This window comes from Cololabis saira, chromosome 14, assembly GCF_033807715.1.
Source record: "Cololabis saira isolate AMF1-May2022 chromosome 14, fColSai1.1, whole genome shotgun sequence".
In the NCBI taxonomy this organism is placed as follows: domain Eukaryota; kingdom Metazoa; phylum Chordata; class Actinopteri; order Beloniformes; family Belonidae; genus Cololabis; species Cololabis saira.
The window spans coordinates 8,813,857-8,830,968 of NC_084600.1; the positions used below are offsets into that span (position 1 = coordinate 8,813,857).

The 17,112-nt window shown below is 41.1% G+C and overlaps 1 protein-coding gene across 3 annotated transcripts in view; it reads left to right on the forward strand.

Annotated features, from left to right (window-relative positions):
• The first annotated feature begins 2,055 nt into the window (after window positions 1-2,055).
• LOC133459547 (sister chromatid cohesion protein PDS5 homolog B-like) overlaps window positions 2,056-17,112 on the forward strand; it is a 65,115-nt gene continuing 50,058 nt past the window's right edge. For all 3 annotated transcript variants that reach the window (XM_061739587.1, XM_061739588.1, XM_061739589.1), the window contains exon 1: window positions 2,056-2,168. The gene's annotated coding sequence lies outside the window, so the exon portion shown is untranslated. The remainder of the gene's footprint in view (window positions 2,169-17,112) is intronic.

Below are 17,112 nucleotides of genomic sequence, written 5' to 3' on the forward strand. Positions count from 1 at the left end.
GTTTCTACTAGAAACCTGGACCAGGACCTGGATCATAAGGGGGGAAGAAACCTGGACCAGGACCTGGATCTTCCTGCTGAAGATCAGCTGGGCAGAGCAGGAAAAGAGAACAGATAGAGAGAATGAAGAACGGAGAAAGGAGAGACACAGACACCATGGCTAACTGGTGCAGTACAGGGATGACTATTCCCAAAACCAGGCAAAAAACCAGGGGCGACCGTGCTTTTTCACCAATAGCCCCTAAACTTTGGAACGAGCCTCCCCACATCAAAATGACCCCCACACTGGAAATTTTTAAATCTCTTCTTAAAACTTATATTTATTCTTTGGCTTTTAATCCAGCATGAGAGTTGTGTGGTCTCTGTCTTGTCTTTTATGTTTCTGAATCACTGGTTGTTGTCTGTGTGGTGTGTTTTTATTTCGTGCTTTTATGTGCTCTTATCTATTTTACTTGGTTTTTAGTTTTTTACTATTTTATTATGTCTTACTTTACTCATTGTGCAGCACTTTGGTAACCTTGTTGGCTTTTAAAATGTGCTATGCGGAGGGGAGCAGGTCAGGATTGAGTTCAGAGAAACACTGTCCAGTCATGTCCCCATGAAAATTTCTTTTTTAAGCCCGATATTTTAAACTTACCTTTATAAAATAAACTTTTTTTCCACTATTAAAGCAGAAAAATATCCCATACTTTTCCGGCCTGTAGTAATCTATGTAATCAGTGCCAAGCATGAGCGTTGTTCTGGAGCGCCCCCTACAGGACGTGCTGAACACAGACCTGTCACACACACAAAGCTGCCCGCAAATCTAGGCACTTTTTTTGTTTGTTTTTCCTCAAAGATACGAAAACCATCTCAAGCAATAGGATTTGTGCTGGTGTTTAAAATAATAGGGCCTTGTCAATAGCATTCAACAGAAATGTTTTTTTGTAGGGTGGAAGAGATTCGTCAGATGCGTTAGGATTTAATGATAACAGGTTGGCAGACAAAGGAAATGGGGCCAATAAATGACTCATTCTATCACAGGTTTAAATGCGTCAATGAAAAGGCTGCATTGACTGCGTTACAATCACCCTGTTCAATGGCAATCAAATGGTGTGTGAATACCAGTTAAAGGAATGATGATTATCAACCTAATGGCAGCATTACGTGTAGTTCAACTGTTCTCGACAGATCACACACACAACCATGGGTCTAGGTGCGTTCACGGACCGTCGGAATGCTGGGCTCTCTGTGGCCACTTTTTATGTGTTTTTTTATTCATCCTAACTCGGTATGAAATAAACTGCTTTAAAATAAGCTAAGAAGACTTCAAATGACAGGTTGTTCTACAAAGCACACGAATGGTGCCAGAGTTGACCAAATATAGGGTAGGGCCTACTTTTTTTTGTATGAAACTTTATTTGAATTCCAGAAAATACAATAAAATTAAAATAAATGGCAGTCATCATTCAATAATATAAAAAACAAACATACATAGGCATCATTATAGTCCAAAAAATATAAAATTGTTCTCTTCACAAAAAAAGCTACAATAAAGTGCAAGTAGTTCGTGACATTAACAATTACACTAAATAATAAAAGGAAGGCAATACATTCAGATATCCATAAACATTTCTTTTATGAGGTTGACAATGGTATTACATTTTTTGTTATTAACCAATTGTATTGTCTCAAAATACATTTTGAAATCAACTTTAAAGGGAACTAAGAATGGACAGGATTTGGAGAATTTTGCCTTATGAATGTGAAACTTAGCAACAAGAATCATTAAGTTGACCAGTTGTTGAATTTTGTCATTTTGGTTTTCGTAATATAGTAAGATATCTTTAGCTTCTAATTTAATTAGTTTGTATGTCAAAAAATTCTTCAATTTTTTTTCAGAAACTTAAAGTATGTTCACATTCATAAAACAAATGTATGATCGTCATGTTTACAAAATACACATCTGCTATCATGTCTACAAATGTAGGGTAGAAGTTACACTGTGGTACGAGCATGACGTGAACGCCCCAGACAACATCCCCTGCCTGACCGACAGGTGGCGCTGCGCGGCCGGCGATGGTTCTCAGCCACGGGCGATGAAGCTGCTCATGTTGGCGCCATTTTGGAGCTAGGAGGGGGAAGAGAGCTGCAGAGGAGGACACGATCCATCACAATTCACCCGAACAGGTAGGACAATGCACTATTAATCGGGTATTTTCCGTCGCCCACTCGCAGTATTTTGGGGTGCGACGCGGGGCGTCCCGCGCCCCCGTGCAGGGGCAGCCCCTGGACGGGGGCGCGGGACGCCCCGCGTCGCCGGCGGGAGCTCGGCGGGGAGAGCGGGCACAGCCGCCCTGAACACACGGAGCTCTGGGTGGGAGCTCCGTGTGGGGGAAAGGGGCAGGAGCAGGAGGCCGGGACCGGGGCTGGAGCTTGGGCTTGGGGGGGCAATGTACGGTGCTGGTCCCATGCGGCGGTCCGTTTGTCCGCCTGTCCCCGCGGAGTTGCGTGTATAGCCCGATTTATGCTTCTGCGTAGCCTACGGCGTTGTTACGGTGCGCATAGCCGCGTACGCTACGCCGTCGTTTCAACGCGGCACCATAAATCAGGCTTTAGCGGCGGGAGCTAAGCGGAGCTAATGCGCTAACCGCGGTGATCCCGGCAGCAGTGGCCGGCGGAGGCGCCTCCCGCCCCGGCCTCGGCTCCGCCCGGGCCTCGGTGTCCCGGGGCCACGGCAAACACCCCCCCATTCATCACACATTCACCCTGGCTGGAGCCCTTTGAGCGGGGTTGCTTTGTGACAATCATACATCTATTGTGTTTTCTGCACCTTTCATCAATATGGGTGACAAGTATGTTGTAGTTGTTGTTTTTTTTTTTTGGTGGAAATGGTGTGTTTTGTTTTAGATTGGAGGGTGACCTACTTCTGCTGTGCATGGTTTTACCTGTGGAAGTTTGCAGTTGTGGTGTTTTGGTTAAGTATTAACATTAGTAATTGTGATGTGAAGGCTGAGCAGCAGTTTGAAGTTGCAGAGAGGAGGAGTTTAGGAGAACACTCATCACGCTGCTTTCAGTTTCTTCCAGGATGCTGCAGTGTGTTTTGTTGACAGCTTCCAGTTCGGGTTTATTTATCAGCATTACTCATCAGTCAGTGAAACACGGGTTGTAAGACTTGTTTGGGGTCTGAGATTCAGTTTTGTATTGACATTGTTATATATGAGATGTAGTTGGAATTAAATTCTACCACAGTTTCTATACAGGAATTACTAACATCTTAATTAATAATAATAATAATAATAATACAAATAATAATAATAATAATAGATTGTATTTATAGAGCACTCTTCAGTGACTGCGTTTACATGCAGTCAATAACCCTTTTAAAACCCGAATATTGGCAATAATCCGAATTTGCACGGCCATGTAAACACCAATAACCCCTTTTGAATAACCTGAATTTGCTCATGTTCGGGTTTTTTAAAACCCCAATATGACCCCTGGGTTACTCCTTTTAAAACCCGAATATTCTGTCATGTAAACGCCTAACTGGATACCCCGATCAAACGGAACAGGAATTTGTTTTCTGCACATGCTCTGTTCACAAGGAATCCTGGTCTTTTGAGTCCAGGAAGTTCTTATAAACAAGGAGAAACCAAGACCAGGAGGAGACTAATCACTTCATAAGTGTAAAGAAGGATATGAACATTTCTGCATTTGTAGACGGTAGAAAGTACCGGGATAGTCAGATTTACAAGAAGGTGAGAGAAAAGTTGCGCGAAGCAGCATTTGTTTTGAATTTGAATACAGGAAGAAGAAGCAGAAATGACGGTAATTGCGTCATGATGTTCTCCGTGTGTCGCTGGTTTGATCCAGATATCCCAAATGATTAATTACCATGTGAACGGAATATTCCGAATGTCTCAGTAACCGGAATATTAGCAATAACCCGAATTTTGACTGCATGTAAACGTAGTTATTCAGAGAATCTCAGAGTGCTTACAAGATGAAAACGAGTTAAAACAAGTACAAGAAAAGGTCAGTATCAATAATAATTTAAAAACTCAAACACACCAGCGTCCTCTCCTCTCTACTCTCCTTAACAGTTAAATGCTTTCCTGAATGGGAAGGTTTTCAGGCCTGTTTTGAAAGTGTCCAAGTTCTGTGGAGCCCTCAACTTTGTAATTGGTAACAAATGCATGTTCTTCAGAAATTGTTAATCTGATATGACTTACTTAATTTTTTTTTTACTTCTTTCAAGATTTATTCTTGTTTCATGTCCAAAACCCAAAAGTGATTTAAACCCTTCCTCTTTTGCATTTTTGTTTCTGGACAATTTTCATCTGCAAAAATGGGCTCTTTTCTGAAAATGTTACACATTTCCTTTAAGTTGTGGGAAATTGTGGTATTTGACATTGTTTGTCTACTCAGCCAGCTCCCCTCACTTTGTTTGTGCCCATGTGGAGGTTGTTGAGTTCAACCTTGCAGCCAGCTGGTGTTGAGTCCTGACGCTCTTGACTGGCTGTCACCCTCTTCCCTGTGATTGTCCACGGGTTTTAAAACTAAGGATATCTCTGTTCAGGTTTGAAGTAGGGAGGGAGAAAATCTTTGAGCTTTCACAAGTCTTTTTTCGCAGCTGTATTCAAAAGGCCTGATTGGCCGCTGCAGGACAGCCAGAAAGCCCACAGGGATTTGGGGGTTTGTTTGACAGTGATAAACCATTGATTAGTTTAAAGCAGCATGTGTTCAAGGTGTAAAGCTAGCCCTTTTATGAATATTTACTGCTGCTTCCTATTAACAGTTTTTTCTTCTAGTGGTTAGGAGCTACACAGACATCACCAATCTTTTTGTTTATATGTGTGTGTGTTTGTTTTAAGACTGCTCTGATTGGCTGCCAGCTCACTGTGTGTCAGTGAGGTACAAGGATAGAGGGATGTATTAAAATTTGGTAGCAGCTGTGGTGTGGAAAAAAAGGTCAGAAGCAAACAATTTGGCAGTGTGCCAGCATGTGGATTTTTTTTCTTCTTTTGGTAAAAGTTTTGAGTGCTGCCACAAGAGATTTTCAGGGTTGGACTTGTAATAATATTTGACCTCCAAGTCTCTACTGTTAGATTTCATACCCACTGTCCCAGACAACCTCATAATAATCAGTTTTCACTGAGCAATTGAAGGGACATGAAGTGAGGAATCAACACAATCTATCTGGTTTGTGGTTACTGCTTTTCAGACCTGAAATTCATTTTTCACTTTTTAGATTAGGATTTGTTATCTCTGCACACCATTTTAAAATTGTTTATTTTTTTAATTAGTGAGTCTATTTAACCAACTGCTCTTTAGCTGTAACCAGGGTCCGTAATTCAAAAAATCCACGGCCAAAATAATGAATCGCTTTTTTGTGCTCTATATATATTAATTTTCATACAGCATTGAGATTTAATAATTTCTCGGGGGTCATGTTCTGGGTCTCTGGAAAGCGCCTAGAGACAACTTTTGTTGTATTAGACGCTATACAAATAAAATTGAATTGAATAGATAAAGTATTATGTTGACTACAAACTTAAAGAAGGATCCAGTAAAAAAGCTGAAGCAGAATTATTTTTAATATATTGATCTGTCTGTCGGGGGGACACAAGCGTTCCAAGATGGAGTATTATATACTATTAACTTTTTACGCACTTTTACATTGGCCGACACCCCCATTTTAACACATGACCCTAGCATGTCACCTATTCTTTTTATATTGACCGAAACGGGGGGGTCGGGTCAAGAACTAACATGGGGTGGAGGATCATGGGAGGGATTTGTTGATGACAAGACAAGGATGTCCACAAGACCCTCACCCGATGTCATAAATCCATTAATGTAAATACATTACATTATATCTGCAACTGGCAGACCAAAGCTTTGCAAGAAACTAATTTCTGGTCCTTGACAAACTGAAGAGTCTCAGAAAGAAGTTACTTGCAGTCAACGAACACAACAGTAGGAGTGGCAGAGGGAGACTGCTGCTCATATTTTAATCCTTTCCCCCTCTCCCGGAGCACTGTGAGCGTGGATTTTAAATGTTAAAAATGTCATACATTGATTCATTGTAGCATATTGACAGCGATACACACCTTTAAAAAATGTATCTAATAGGACCGGGTTCTTGTCCCTATCTAATTAAAGAGTTGACAAATTATCCGAGTCGGCTAATTGGCCTGAAGTTTAATTCCCTGATTCTTCTGCTACTTGATTGAATCACCTGGTAAGAGGCAAAATCACGTTAACTGATTAATTAAACCTCATATAGTTTCTATGTGTCTATATGTAGACAAGGAAATATGTTTTAGTGAATTTGTTCATCATACAGTGGTTGTTACTGCACAATGGCCATCATGAGCTGCATACTGGTTATTGACGACTCGTTATTGTATATCCCGTGGGGATTTACTGGAGGCACACAACTTTTTCACAAGTGGCATTGTTGGAGTTGTGTTCCATCAGAAACTTTCATCAGATACCTACATGTCACATGATGTAAAGCCATCCTGGAGGGTGACAGAGAAGCCACACCAGACGTGGGTAGCAGTTAAAGGAGAGGGTACCATCCTCGCTGCCCACTGCAACTGCACGGCAGGGTACATTGTGTGTGTGCCAGGCTTGTAGCGATGCGCTGACGTTGAAGCGTCGACTTCAAAATATCGTCAATGTCATATTTTGTAGTCGCTGCATCACCACACACACGTGGATCACCCAAAACAAACTGTTTGGCACTTTGCAGAATGGAAATGGAAACTGTGACCTTGTCACACCGTGCCCAACAGAGCCCCCAAAAACAGCCCTAAGTCATCAGAAGATCAAAAGTATAGAAATACTTTAAATTCAGTCCTAAATGCTTTTTGGAATTTGCATACCACAGCAGCACAACAGCGGTGTTGGAGCATTTAAAGCGGAGGCCCCCCCTTATCTCTCATGGACGGGACAATAATAATTGTATCATATAATAAGGAAAATAATTACTTTTTTTAATGTAATAAAAATATGTAATTTAGTATGAAATAGTGCCCTTTTTTATCCAAATATGTTATTTTTAACACATTTGGATAATGTGCAGTGCAGTGCCAAACACTGCAGGGCGAAGTGTTCTTTTGTAATTTTGTTAAGGAGAAATTTTTCTTGGACTTTTTAGTAACAGGCTGGCCTTTTTATTTGGTATAATTTTATTCTATATTTTTATTTTGCTTTATTAATCAAACAACAGAAAAAGAAACAGAAGAATGATCGTCCAATTACTCATTACATTAGTCGACTAATCGTTATAATAATTGCCAGATTCATCGTTTAAAAACGAATCATTTACCCCCAGCCTGTGTGTGTGCTATAAATACGTCCAAGTGTATCAAAATGTTCCAAAAGAAATGTCACCGACAGGGTTGTATTATGTATTTTGTTGGCTCTGTGCTCCCGTTGGTCAAAATATAAAATTTCAAATGAGGATTTTTAAGCTTGTTATTAGCACAAAAGGGCACACAGCAGCACTTGTGGAAGCCGGTTTGTTTTCCCCCTCGGCGCGTGCGAACCAGAAGTGACGTTTTGTGGGCGTTCCTTTGCTTGTCGACTGTATCTATGCAAATCCCATTGTTATTTGGCTGTATCTGCCACCCGCTCCATCTCCTGCATCATGCAGGGATTCTGATGTTGGTGAAGCCAGCGAGGCCAACCAGACACAGCCGGCCGCCACGTAGTTATGTAGTACCGCTAGATAAAGCCTCCCGACTCATCTCCCCGCTCCGCCACTTGGCCTCAGGCTCAGGGTGGGCAACAACACGCCTTGCGTTTACATTGTTCAGCGCGCGTTAAAGACGCGTTCTTCATACAGGGAAGATAACTGGCTATGATTTTAAAAATGTCTCCTAGTAAAAACATTTCTATCTTGATAAAGCAGCATTTCATCTGATGCTACAGCAACACCGAGTCTAGTCCCTACTTGTCTTCAAATCTCTAACTCGACCAAGCTACTCACCCAAGGCAACAATGAGTAACTAGTTTAACACTCTTTCATTTGGTCACCAAGTGCAGAAATGACCATAAAGATCTGAGCCAGCTGGTGTTCAACCTTATGGGGGTGTACACAAGACCTACCAGCTGTCAATTCTTTTAAATGAAGATTTATGTTCATCATAAACATTGACACACAAAGCTCGTATACGGAGGCATCTCAGCCTTTTATTCATCCTTTAATCTATGCTTTTCTAAAACTGGGTTGCGGGGGCAGCAGCCTAAGCAGAGAGACCCAGACCTTCCTCCCTCTTTCCGACCACCTCCTCCAGCTCCGTGGGAATACGAGGTGTTTCCAGGGCAGGTTAGCCAGCAGAAATAATCTCCAGGGTGCACTAGGTCTGCCCCAGGGCATCCTCCTGGTTGGACATGCCTGAAACACCCGGCATGCCTCCTCACCGGATGCCCAGATCACCTCAGCTAGCTCTTCTCCACGTGGAGCAGGAGTGTATCAACCCCAAGTCTCCCCTGGATGATTGAACCTCTCACCCTGTCTTTAAGAGAGTGTGCAGCCACCCTACAGAAGAAACATTTCAGCAGCTTGTATCTGCAATCATACTCTTTTGGTCACTTTCTGATCACAGCTGATCAGTGTATTGAGTAAAGGCTGGATTATGGTTCAGCTACAAATCGACGCCGAGCGTGTGCCGCAGGTTGCACCGCGTCGCGCACACCACGCCGTGCCTGACGCGCACCTCCCATTTCCGGTTCCGGTTCGTGAAGCAGTCGTGAACTTTCAGCGCTCTTTTCTTCGTTTATGTGTGATTTATTTATTTATTTTTTTTGTTTTTGTTTTTTTGCACAATAGTTGTCCTTATCTCTTTGATTCACTGTGATCGGAAAAGTCGGATAAACCATTCAGGAAAAGATCGCACCCCGCTAGCGCTCGCGGGGGGTACTGCACCGCGGCGAAGTGGAGTGTTGGAGAAGTCCGAAGGTTTCACGATGGCGTCACGGCAACGGCGTGTGCGCTGCGTTGGTGTAGCGCAGAACCATAATCTAGCTTTAGGAGTGCTTCACTGTGGAGGATACTCTTTCACTAGCAACACTAGTGCTAGGATGCTACGTTCAGTTATTCTAGACAGACATGTTCTGGGTCTCTGGAAAGCGCCTAGAGACAACTTCTGTTGTAATAGATGCTTTATAAATAAAATTGAATTGAATTGAACAGCAGAGGGAAAACTGTCTCATGGCATTTCCACCACTGAAGTGGGTCTTGTGAGAGACACAGTGGGGGGACATTTGGGTACTTTTCAGCTCCTCTTTCACTCTGGACTTGGCTGATTTAGGGACAACACTGACCTACTACTACTACTACTACTGTCATTTAGCAGACGCTTTCATCCAAAGCGACTTACATCTGAGAGAACATACACACTGTTTGTGGAGCAATTAGGGTTAAGGGCCTTGCCCAGGGGCCCAAGGTGGACCTCAGTAAATGTTTGGACTTTTTGGAGAAGAGCCCTCTTCTTTGGCTGACTACCTAATTTGGAGTTGTCTCATCTTGCCTCACCTCTACCTGCAAAAAGTCAGATCATATTAAGTCTCCTGCTTTTTGTAAAAGAGGGCCTAAAATAACCCCCATGGGGTTCACTGCAATAAGGGAAACATCTAATGCAAGCCGAGTGCCATCATGTGTCTGAGTGAGAGTGCTTTTATTTACCTTAGTGTTTCTAGTATATCCAGTCTTCACTCATTTTTGTGGAGAAATGTGCTGTTTGTGGAGAATGCTCTACCAGATTTGGCTGTACAATTTAATCATGATTCTGATGTACAGTGACCATAAAGATCTATTCTATTCTATAAAATCGAACATTTACACACCTATATACTGAAGTGACCTCGTCTAATATTGACATGCACCCTGTATCTGCAATTTAAATTATAAATAAACATGTAATACACACACTATATAAATGATAATAAATAGCAGAGTAAGCCAGGTACCTCAAGTGCCGCAGCCTCTGCAATCACTTTACCATGGATGTTCAGCTGTTCTTCTTCAGCAAGAAAAAGCTACATTTTAAATCTGCGCTCCAGTGTAGAGGCTGTGTGAAGAATACTCTTTATCCGCCCACTCTTGTACCGCTTTGCCAGGTATTCGTTTAGCGTTTTTAGATTGGACGCCATTATTTTTCTGGATGAATAATTTGTTTATATGTGAGTAATGTAAATGCAGGGCATGTTGCCTCCCTGGTACCTGAAGCTGAGTTGACGGGAGAGATAAAGTCCGGTGGCGTTATCGGCATAACGCATCTGGGCATGTAAAATTATATGGAGGATGAAGCCTGCAGTAAGACAGGTAGTTTTCATCTGTGGAAGCTGGGTAACGGTGGCGGTGCAGAACAGCTCTGTGCCACAGGTAAGGAGTGCTGTGGCACAGGCCCTATTCTTATCCAATCAAGTTCTGCAGGAGCATGGATTGGAACTGCAGCTCCTGTTGCATGTCACAGAACATATTGCCCAACACTGACATATTGTTGACCCTGCCGTCCCCTGCGATCAGCTCTGTCCTTTAAACTCTCCATGAGGGGTTGCACTCAGGTCAGTCATCAACAAACCCGCCCCAACGCCCTTCCCCCCACGCAGTTCTGTTTACATTAGGCCTGACCTGTTATTCAGTGTTCCTTATTGGAGGGGATCAGCGCAACACGCGACCTGTCAGTTAATGTAAAAAGGACGACATATTAGATTTGTGTATGGGGTATCTGTCTTCGTAAAAGGGGCTGTTGACTGCCAGTTGGACTTCCCGTATACACTTAACTGGCATTCTGACTTGATGACCTGTGTGTCTATCTCCTCAATTCACCATTGCTAGATTATTAGCTAGGGAATAAGAACACTAATGCGAGGTGTAGAAAGGTTTCCTCTTTTTTCTTACACGTCTCTGTGAAGGTGCTGGACATGCATAACCACCGTCAGGCTTAAAAAGGAGGGACCACTTGTGTATGTAACGGACACTTCCTTTACATGCACAAGGGGTCCCTCCTTTTTTAAGCCTTATCGTCTGTACACCTTACTGGAAAGGGGCTCTTACATGCAGGCACAGAGACCAGGGAAAGGGGGAAAATGGTCCGTAAATAAAAGCCACTATACTAGGGCCTTCTGCCCGTGTGTCATGACGCAGATGAGCATGCAATTGTGCCATCACTGACGAAGAAGTTGAGAAGTTCTTTGACATGGTGTTGTCGGTATCTCTCACTGGCTTGAGAGCTATCTCTTCAGAATTCATAATCTCATTGAGATTGCTAATTTCTGTTGAATTTCTTCTCAAGAAGATCATAAATCTAAATCCTTCGTTCACCACCAAGTTGTATGTTTGCAGGTCTTTTTCACCCTATTCCATACTCGTAGCTAAAACATGCTCTGTAAGATGTAGAGTTCAGTTAATATGAAATCGACGGCGTAGATGTTTCTAGGCCTGGACATTCAGAGATGCAGCCTTGCAGAGCTAGCAGCCAATTTGGTCTCTGTTTCACACAAGCAGCACATTTGTCACTATCAGACACCATGTTCTGCATATGCACTTTTCTTTATGTTGGATCTTCTCTGCCCTTAAGCTCAGCAGAGCGGATTGTTGAAGATCTGCTCTTTAAGCTGAATTTGCAGACTTCCCAGCTGTGCTTGAAAACGAATCTCCCTTTTAGAGGAAGTTTTTCTCAAAGAAGCAATCTCCTCTGCCATTGTTTGGCGGTGAGTGTGCTGTTAAGCTCTCCGGCAGTTGATGAGCTGTAAGTCATCCATCGTTGGTGTGTGAGCCTTTACTTCTTTGTTTAGCACCTGCTGAAATGATTGAGCTTGTTCTCTAACTACAAGAACATCAGTTTCATACTTAGTGCTAATCTCTCTGTATGAAAAGCTCTTCCTGTAATCACGTCTTTCCACATAAGTCTTCTTATGTGTACTAATTTCAAAGCAGGACTTTTGCGTCGGTATAACATTTGGCTTTTGTATATCAAATATACAAAAGCTTCTTTTTTTGTACCGATATGGAAGGACTTCTAAAAAGTGCTGAATTTTGTTGCATCTTCTTGTGCCGTCTCAGCCGCCATCTGCCAGTTTGCCTCTCAGGTTTTTGATCTGCTGTTGGTCTTATACCTTTTGAACTGAAGTGTCTCTTGGCATACTGCCATACCACAAGGAGATCAGTTGGTTAAAAAGAAAATCATAACTTTGTCCATTTCTCCAAGGAGTGTTGTTTCTCTCTTTTTCCATCTGGAGCTTTTTGGTATACATTTCCTACATGATGACATATGCAAGCTGTAGCTCCTCATGGTAATTTTGTAGCTGCTTATTCCTCTTGTGCTTGATGGTGTTCTGTAACTAGAAAGCAATTTTTGCTGTGCTGAGATTTTCTACACCAGCATGCATCTATAGCCTCTTTAAATTCCCTTCTTTTTCTCTGTACTCTGGTTTTTTCCCCGTCCTTGGGTATTTGGGTTGCTTTTGAGTTTTTCTCCAAACATTTGGCCTTCTCTGTATTTAACAGGATATTCGGCATTCTATTGATTTCAAGAAGACTATAGTGCTTCATCCAGTTCTCATGGTTTCTCCTCTCTTTTCCATGTTAGGGCACTTTGGTATTTGAGCAATCATCTGCCAATTGATACTTTAATTTAATTCCTTCAACTACAATGGAGTTTATTACTTTTGAACGTAATTCTTACATAACTTAAGACATTTTTATTTATTTTTTTTATTTTTTTTTGCCACTTTCCAAATTGAGGGTTTCTGTATATCCTGAATTCCTGCTTGATGTTCGATTAATTTGGGTTAATTTCAGAGAGACCACAGTGGAAAGGCTGTGTGTGACTGTACAGAGGTAGGCTCTGCATTGCATCAGACACAGCATGGCACCTGCGTGAAGCTGGCCCCCCACCCCACGCAAAACTCAGTGAAAATATTCTCAATCGTTAGTGCTGGTTTGTGCAGAAATACATTTCGTTTGTGCTGCTTTAGTTTTGAAGATATAACGGGTTAATTATGACACGATGACGTCACGCAGCCCCCCGACTTTGTCCAAAATTAACCAAAATGGTCTAGTTTGTTTGTGCTGCCTTAGTGCTGGTTTGTGCAGCTTCACGTAGGTAGCATAGCGGTATCACACAATCATTGGAGTGACAACTCGTCTAAGAGTGTTTGTGCCACCATTGTTACTTGGAAAAGTTGTAGTTAATCAGCAGTTCATGTGAGAGAGCTAATTGTTATTTCCTGTTAGTAAAATACCCAATCAGCAGGGACCCTCCCCTTCTAGGCCAACCTGAGTCCCTCTCCTACTACAGGAACATTTTTGGCCCAAAACAGTTCTGAAAACCTTTTTTCCATTGGGTATCCTGATGAATGGGATTGAATTTTCCTGGTACTAGAGACATGTGCCAACCATCCGGCCTCTGAAAAACTTCCAAGAACCCCCACTACTGAAAACAAACTTTGGTCTAGCTAGATGTCACATCCATGGCAACTGCAAAGGTTTTTTTTGTTTTAATCTCCAAAGGAGCAGACTACCGAGTGATGCTCGTATGATCTCAAAGCCTTTGGGTAAACTCATACTCTCACAAAAACTACACAACAGTTCTGTCATAGGACTCAAGCTTTAGATTGCATGTTGCTTTCCATCTTCAGGGGTTAAACTAAATACAGTGGTGGGTTGTGACTCATTCCTTTTTTGCAGGGGGCAAGTATCAGCTCAGGACCTGCAATAATTCAAACATTACACTTCAATGTCTATGTTTCATGCAGTGCATTCGCATAAGATAACCAAAGTCTGCATTTTACTGTACTTTGCAGATATTAATCAAATGTGTTGTCAATGTCTTGCATTTTGTTAAACAGCTACCATTTGATTAACATGAACTTTGAATATCCAATTGGAAGTGTCTGATCACACACTTATAGCTGGACGTCAGTGACCTTTTTGACAGATGACAAAAATTGAAAATTATATATTGGCGTATGTGATTAAGTTTCCATGGTAATGGTAAACTGAATGGTATGCATAACAGGAGCTTTCGTTGTAGCCTAAAGACTTTGTTCTGTCATATTAAAGCTTAGAGTTTGATGCAAAATAGAAAGTTTCTTAGCACATGCGGTTAAGTATGTTGCCATCTCATCGTCTCTCTCTCTCCTGCTAGCTTTGGACTATCTGCTTTTCTCTGTGGGTCTCTATGTAAAGCTTAATCCTGACTCATTTCATTTTTTCATCCAACAAATATGTCATATCATCAGAATATATGCGGTGTATATAGGGTAATATGATTATATAACATCAATATATCTACTGCAGCTCCCATAATTATGCTGGCAGAGAGGCATAAAAGGAAGGAAACGTCAAGAAATTTCTCAAAAGAACTCCTGGCCGCAAGTCACTGAATTACTGTGATGTACATCAGCACAGGATTAAAGTATCCAATGATCTCTGTGTTTGCTGAAATACTATATGTAATTAGTGATGTAATTCTTACTTCACAAATCACAGACAAGGCGCATTTGCAGGGGATAAATATCACAGCTGTTCCTTGTAATTATTATTATAAATGTCCACATAATACTGGCCCTGTGCAATTTGGGCATTAGTGGCCATCTCTTTGAGCTGTATGAGTGAGCGCAACCTAAGGCTGTGGGTAGAGCTGGGTCGCTTGTGTCTGTCTTGTCTCATCTCCTCTCGCATAGCCACAATGTGATTATCAGTGTAGTACATCTGAATGAGTTGTCTTTTGGCTCCTAATGCTAAGTAGTGCTGGGGTAAACGATTATTTTTAAACCGATTAATCAGGTGATTATTATATCGATTAGTTGACTAATCTAATGAGTAATTGGATGATTATTGTAACAATTATGTTTCGGTTTAATTAACAAAAAACGTAATGTATCAAATATCAAAAAATCCTAAACAATATAATTTATTAAACACAGTTTTGCAAAGCAAAATAAAAATATAGAGAAAAATTATACAAAATAAAAATTTTACTCTTACAAAAAAAATCTCTCCTGTACAAAATTACAAAAGATTGAAAAGGTGCAGTGCAGTGCAAAACACTGTGCACTGCATATTATCGAAATGTGGTTAAAAATAACATGCTATTTTACAAGTTTTTCATGTCGGTAAACTGAGTTATGACTAGAAAACATCAAAGGCAGGTTATGTAATTTGTCATTGTTTCTCTCCTTCTAGCTTGGCCCTTCAAACACTCCCTTATATTGTCAAGTATTGATCCAGATGCTTAGCACTGTTGTCTTACAGCTGAAACGTTCTGGTTCTAATCCCAGCAGAAGGGTTTCTGTGTGGTGCATATGTCGGCTTTTTCCTTGTTTTCTGGTGTCGACCTGCAGTACAAAAATATGGCTGTTTTGTCGATTGGTGATTCTTCTGAAATTGACTGTAGGAGTGATTAACAGAGGGCATTCTTGCAAGTCTTATTTATTTCTGCGTAGCTCTGTGATGAACTCTCAACTAGTCCATGGTGTACCCCAGCTCTTGCCTATTGGCACCTGGGATAAGATCCTACTAGGCGTGTAACAATATATCGTGCCACGAAATTTCGCGATACAAAAACGTTACAATACGTGTCGTGGAGGTGACAAACTGTATCGCGATATTGGGTTATTAATATTAATCTATTGTGTTGACTAGTAACGCGCCTCGACCCGCGGACCAAAATCTTACTCCGCTCAGAAGAAACTAGTACCGTTTAGCGGTCCTGATCACGGGGCTCTTGTTGGGAGCTCTGAACCTTTACTTATGTAAGGCTGGTGTAGAGTTAAGCCATACATTATTAAATAAACCTTTTTAGTAGGATAAACACGGGGGCAACTTCTTCCGAGTTCGAGTGTACTTTAATGTCCCTCAACAGTGTAGGATTTTAGAACATCAACACAGCAGCTAGTGCCGTACTGTGGCGTATCACTCCGCCCAATCTAAAACAGACTAATCACTACAGATAAACTGACTAGTGTCATTATAGTCCCTGATTTACATCAGAATATAAAGAATATATTTATAAAATAATGAACCCTGAATTACCAAAATAACCTTCTTAACAAAAATAAATCTCCTCTTACACTTATAAGGTGAGCATGAATCAATCTTTTTTATGATGTAAAATTGTATGTATTTATTTACTTTTATTTATTTAATTTTAGTTGTTAAATTTCTGGAAAAGAAAAAAGTCAAATCATACATGAGAGAAACTATTCAGTTTGTGGTAAAATATTTGTACTTGTATGAAACTGAAGATTCATAATGCAAACCTGACATTTACTTTTAGTTCAGTTTGTGGAAAATGGTTAGCCTGGCTTTCTCTTTAAAACCTAAAGTTATAAAGCATTACAAACTGTAACAATAGAGCAAACGCACAGTATTGTTTTGTATTTTGTGTCTTTCAAATAAAAGACAATTTTTTCCAGTCATATGTTCCTCATTCAAGGTTGTTAAAAATATACAGCTATAATATCGTATCATATCGTTATCGTGACCTCAATATCGTGTATCGTACCGTATCGCGAGATTAGTGTATCGTTACACCCCTAGATCCTACACGCAGTCCTGGAAAAGATAAAGCAGGTGTAGAAAATGGCTGGATGTAGAAAGAGTTGAAGAGGACCCAGGATCTTAACCTGCACCGTGCTGCACCCGTTTTTCTCACCAACAGGATTAAGAGAATACTATCAAGGTGGTCCTTGGTGGACCCATCCACCTATGCCCACCCAACTAGACAGACATGCTAGCCATGTTGATTTAAACAACTGGATTTGAGAGTGACAAAGTAATAAAATATTGAATTTTTTTCTTCCTGTACATGGGGTGCCTGCTCAGTCACATGAGCTACCTAGCATTCCAGTCCAGCATCATCGTAATCATATCCTTTTGTCTCAAACCTCAACAGCTTGGAGCTGGTTATAAGGATGATCTCTCAGCTCAATAATTATGGTTTCATGGTGGTTTAAAATGAATAACTTTCTGTAAAATAAAAACTAAAGGCAGTAAGTACAGTTTGTTTATATAGCACTTTTCCCAGATTAAAAGCCAGAAAATGCTTCACAAGCCACACAAAAAAAGATAAGACAGAGGCATAAAACCAAGGAAGCATATAACAAA